Genomic DNA, 6,265 nt, shown 5'->3' with positions numbered 1-6,265 from the left:
ATGTGCAACAGGATAATGATTGGAGCTTCCGAGCCTTACAGCATTGTTGTTGTTTATTTTTATCTTTAAAAATTGTCACATACAGCCTTGTTGTATGTCACGTGGATGAATTTATGAACTCTTTGATATATCCCACCTGAACAATGTTTGTCACCGGGATGAAGAGACTTACGACTTGCATGTGAAGTGGCATGTTGAGATCTGTACCCACTCTGGGAGCAATGTCGCCTAACTTCCACGTGTGGTGCAGCTATGAAGTCGATGTTTTGGTCTGATTGCAGCTCAGTTTTTTGTTTGTTTTTTTAAAACAAATTGCAACAGGATGGCCTCGCCATGAGAATCAGCCACCATGGAAGGGTTAAAGTCTACCTACACTTCAAAGAAAGAACGAAGGAACTATAGTCTTTACCAATTTTGGGAAGATCTTGCAGAGTGAAAACGAGAGAGAAGTGAGGTTTCCTATTGGCTGACAAACCAATGGTTGCCATCATGAAGAGTTGAATGACCCACCCCCAACCAAAGTGCTCGCATATTTGTTTTGCGAGAAAAAGTCTTGGCAATGAGAGATTTGACCATTTGATAAATGAGACATCAAGCAACACCTAACCAGCATTTTATATAATGTTCTCATAATTCTTGTTGCCATATATTCACAAGGCTGCTGAATGGTTTGTTACTACCTGAAATTGTCACTTGCCTATATATGTACATACATACATGTATCTTATTCTTGGCAGTTCTGCAACGTGACTCTCACTTCGTGAAAAGACATTCATATTTTTTTTTTCATACTGGACTCTATTCCGAATAATGACTGATGAAGTAAACATTATCAGTCAAGTATAATTCTGACACATGAAGCATTTTTAATGGTTAGTAAGTGCTGCTATGACTTGATTCAGTTGTGATTCAGCTGGAGAAAACGAGAAAATTTCTCCTTGATTATTTTCATTCAAAATATGGCATAAAATCACATAGAACGCAAATAGTACCAGGATGATTCAACACGCAATGTAAATAAAGGGAGGTGTATTCTCCGAAAAGTTAGATGGTTGTATATAGTTGTATGCATCATATTTTTACATGTTATTTCAGAGTAAAACGTTGCTGAAATTTCTATCTATCTATCTATGTAACAAACACCTCACTATGTTTGTCATGAAGTGTGCAGTCCCTAATGATATTACATGCATATGCAGTTGAATGAAATTCCTATGCTTTGTTGATATTTAGTTACTCTGTTCCTATGAGCACTCTCTTGGTGAAGGGTTATCTACGTGTAATTAATCTTGCTTTCTAGAAGATGCATGTGCTATTTCAGAATTGAGCTTTATTTGTGGACCCTCATATTAGCTAAATTTTGTATTCAATCGTGGAATGCCATGACAGTTTGCATGAAAAAGAGCAATTTACTCAGGAAAGGCATTTTGTGTCAGAGTCGTAGGAGTGGGCTTTTCTTTCAGGGGGGCATTTCATGAAGGAACTTGTCGGATAAAATGTCCAACAAGTCAATTATATCCAACAAGTTCAGAGAAATCAGCCAATCAGACTAAAGAATTTCTCAAAACTTGTCGGATATAATTGACTTGTCAGATATTTTATCCGACAAGTTCCTTTATGAAATGCACCCCAGGGGGGCGTTTCATCAACGAGTTTGTCGGAGGTTTTCACCGACAAATTTGCTATCAGCCAATCAGACGCAAGGATTTACACTGACAACTGTTAAAAGGTAATGAAATCCTTGGTCTGATTGGCTGATAGCAAATTTGTCGGTGAAATCTCCGACGAACTCGTTGATGAAACACCCCCCTGGTTGTTAGTTAACAGCATGCATAATCGTTATGAACTAGTCACCCCTTTCATTGCACTCTTTCACTTGATGAAAGCACTGAAATGTATTACTGGTAATCTTTGCCATGAATGCTTTCATCTTGTGGTCCTATGCCTCATTTACTGAGGGAAAACAGCAAAATTCTATCAGTACGTATTGCTTAACTTGGGGTTAGTCAATATGGAAACTGACTTAGCATGTAGTGTTTGTAGATGTAAGTCCTGATTAGAGGCTGATTTTTTTCTTTTCTTTTTCAATTGAAGGACAATAATCATTTTACTTTATATGGCAATAATTTACAAGCCCACTGGTATATGACTAGTGGCACTGTGCGAGAATTGCTATACAAAATGAATATTCTGGTAGGCTACTACATTCATTAAACTGTTTAGTCTACATAGACACCACGGAGAATATTACTCTAATTTTTTACTCTTACAATATCCACACCAAATTTCTTGTGGTCATACATGTTATGAATAAGAATGCAAGAAAGTACATTTTCATAACTTCTTTGCCTGCACGTTCTACGTCAACTTTGGCATCTCTGATGCCATACACTCTACTGCAATATTTGTGTCCACTTTCTGGTGTGATATTTTCATGCACTGCTTCATTAAGAACAATGAGTTGTCATTTTTTTCTTTGTTTTCCACTGTTATTTTAGTTTTTTAGAATCTTTATAGACTAATGCAATTTGATTTAAGAGTTGTAGCTTCCAGAGTATATCTTATGCAAAATTTGATTTGCAACATGTTTCTAGACTACTTGTGGGGATACTTGGGTGTGTAATGGGACTCATTTATACATAGATTAATAAACTTTTCTTCATGAGGTGTCTTTTTGATTCTTCTTTTTTTTTTATACAGTTTGAACAGGGAGAGAAGATATATCTATTCGTGTAATTTGACAGAGCAGTGCATCCGCTGCGCCAAGTACATGTGAGATATTTAGAGACATGATGGTTACACGGTCTCACCGAAAAAACTTCTCTGGTGTGCTTTATCTGACCTCAGGAAGCCAAATAATTCATGATGCCAACAAAAGTTATGTTTCTGAAGGGGAAAATAAAGCCTAAGCATAAACCCACGAAACAACTATGTCTAGAACACTGGATATGCCTTTCTTAAAAGATTATTAATATATATATATATGTTCTTTTTTTTTTGGAGGGGGGGGGGGGGAGCCAAAACAAACTGAAATCTTCCTAGTGCTGGTGTTGGACAGTATTTGCAAATACATGAAGTTGGCTAGATATGCCGAATGCAATTAATTAATTTGAATTTGAAGATCAGCCGGTTTTAGCCCAATAGCTATGCAGTATATCAATTGCTGTCATCCAGTGATGTTTTCCGTATTCTTTTTCACAAGAGAAAAAAAAAATCCCTCATGTGCAAAAATTTACTCAAAAGGCAACATTCTGTTGACGTATCCGGCTGAATTGTATGAATACCAGCTTTGTTTTTAGTATTGACTTTGAAATTGCCTTCCAGTCAGTCTCAAAAGGAGATCCCAAGACAGGCAAAGCTTGCAATTCCCTCTCCTCTGGTTTTTGCAAACATCCATGTACAGAATCATCAACCTATTGGAGCGAATTAGTCCAGTCGGTCAGCTCATGTTAATTCAGCTGGTAAATAATTTGCCTACATGCTCTCCCAATATCTGCTCATCAGTGGTGGATATTGGGGGGAAATATATTTGGGCTATGTGGACATGACATTGCTTATAAAGCTTTCTGTCAAGACATGCTTGTTGACATCTTCAGACCATTCCCATTTGGTAATGATGTTAAAGCTAGGGTACGCTGCATAAAGTCCTTTCAGTCTTGGAAAAAGACTATATCCACAAGAGGAGACATGGAATGCCTTGCAGATGCCATCCGCAACCCTTTATTAACTGTCCTGACATGGAAAAAAATGATAGTTTTACATTTTTGTGATGCCATTAAGTGGCATTTTCATATGGTAATTACATAAGCAGGTATAGCCACTTATCATAATTATTATGTCTCTGGGAGTTGCTAAAATCAATTGTATAGGGAACCCGAGTTTTGTTTGTATGTTGTTGAATTAAATAACCAGAGGGTGCATTTTATTGTACGTTTATCTGGAGGACCAGGAGTTAGCAGTAATGAGTGAAATTTTGGCGTCTGAAGAAAAAGTCAATGCAGATTTTTGCTTTTCTTCATTGTGTCATGGACACTATAAACGCTATCTCTCAAGGGTTTGTTTTCTATGGGGGCATACAAAGGTAAATCTAGGGATCTGTGAAGGCAGGGTCATAGAGTATATGAGGCACAAAGGTGCTTCCAGTAACCCATGCGCCCCCCTCCCTTTTTCTTTTAAAATGATGTGACATCAGGTAGAACTTGGTATATGTCTGTCCTTTTGGATTTTGGGTATTGGTTATGGTTATGCTGTCTCAATCATTTTGAATTATCCTTGTTATCATTTATATGGTATAAATAGATATGAAAAGTCTGTTTTTACCGAGGATTATGTGTACATGCGTTGAAGTTGTTCAGAGAGTTCGAGTGTTATGACTGCTATGTGCAAGAGAGCAGATAAATATTGTCAGTTGAAATCATCACAAATTCATGGGTATCCAGTACAGTTCAGAAGCTCTGTGAAGTTGTTAGTTGGCCATACATCTAACTCTGATTCTTATTATAAATTATGACTTTACACGAGAGTCATTTGAGATAGAAGGGGAGAAATAAACCATTCTAAAAGAATTTCAAGATAATATCGGACATGCTTGCAATTATTATTGTTATAAAACACCTTTTTTCACAGGATGTGACAGAAAAAGTTGGTGACCCGTCGTACAGATCTACATTCTAACTGTATTTTGCCCTGGAGAGTGAACTCATCTGACCCACAAAGGGAACATTTCTGATCTATTCAATGAAATTTGCTTCCATGTTTATTCCTACTTATGCTAATCCAGGACTCTGACAATAATTACTAGGACTTTATTTTGTTTAAATGAGAATAATCCGTAGTATCAGGACTAGAGGTGCATACAAATCGAAACTATTGACACGTACCATGTAACAGTATTAACGGTTAGATCCACAAAAGACCAGTACATACATAGTCTTCAGCATGTTAGCTTGCAAGCTCTTTACATGCATTTGACAGGTATTTTGTACTAACAAAGCCGGTATTAACTGCAACTACTGCAAAGTGATGATACATGTTGTATGTATTCAGAATTGTTTTGCTTTTATTGCTTTTGTGAAAACCAAATAAAGGCAAGATCACCAGTGTGGAGGTGTTCGGAACTAAATACATTTGTCATGTGCATGAAATAATTATCCAAGGACTGTTTGGTGGTGTTCGTGGATGTGAATGTAAACTCTTGATATTCTCAAAAATTCGCCATGGGTGGAGAAGTGTAGAGATGTAAGTTTATACTGTAAAAGTGTAAATTTTCGCACATTTCACGCAACCTGAAACAAGTATGAAAATGAACCACGTAAATACTTTTCCTTGTCATTTATAAGAATAAGCTAATTCTCTGATTCCACTGAATTCAAATCATGAAATTTGTTTTACTCGACAGTGCAAAAAACAAATTACCACGCCAAAATGTCCACTTTCACAGTACTTAGCGTCACACTTGTCTGGACATCACCCACATTCTCATCACACACTTTGCCTTTTGCTTTATATACCACACATCATGCACACTTATTTGTAACAAAAGAACACATTTAATGTGTGTATTTGTAATGATAGAATATATCAAAATGTACATAAGATACACAGACATACACTGTACTTAATGTTACAGACTGACATCTATCTTATAATGAAGAAAGAAATTTGGGTCAAATGTGCAGAATACAAGGCACTGTTACTATTTCATGATATTTGTGACAGCAAGCTTTTCCATAACTTTTTATATACTAACAAAGGGTTATAACACCATCTTTGTATAGTGTGCAGCATAATAATAATAATGATAATAATAATAATGTAATCTTACGTGAACCATGGAGAAAAAAAAAAATCTGCCAATCAAGATTATGAGGTGGGCATTGTAGCATTAATTGCTGAGCACATATATACACATTGCATTAAAAAATGAGCTGCATCTTTAATGAGTGGATAATTATAACTCACTTTTGGTCTTTCACATTAATTTAAAAAACACTCTAAACTATGAGACGATGTAAAAAAAAAATATAGATAGTATATCGGCATAACACAGACACAAAATACATATCCAAGGCACTATAAACTGGAATGCTAAATACACAAGTACCATGTTAATCTTGAAGCCGATGTGCTATTTTAGAGGCAGAATTGGCCACTAACTTTAACAAGTCACCTTGAAAACAAAGAAAGGCAAAGAAAGAGGAGACTGACAATACAATAGAATACTGTAAAAGTGGATATTTTTGGCCCGACTAATTTTTCGCGCTTG

This window comes from Diadema antillarum, unplaced genomic scaffold, assembly GCF_040938485.1.
Source record: "Diadema antillarum isolate AM-2024a unplaced genomic scaffold, OU_Dant_1.0 seq00000674_RagTag, whole genome shotgun sequence".
NCBI classification, from domain to species: Eukaryota; Metazoa; Echinodermata; class Echinoidea; order Diadematoida; family Diadematidae; genus Diadema; species Diadema antillarum.
This window is presented reverse-complemented; position numbering follows the sequence as displayed.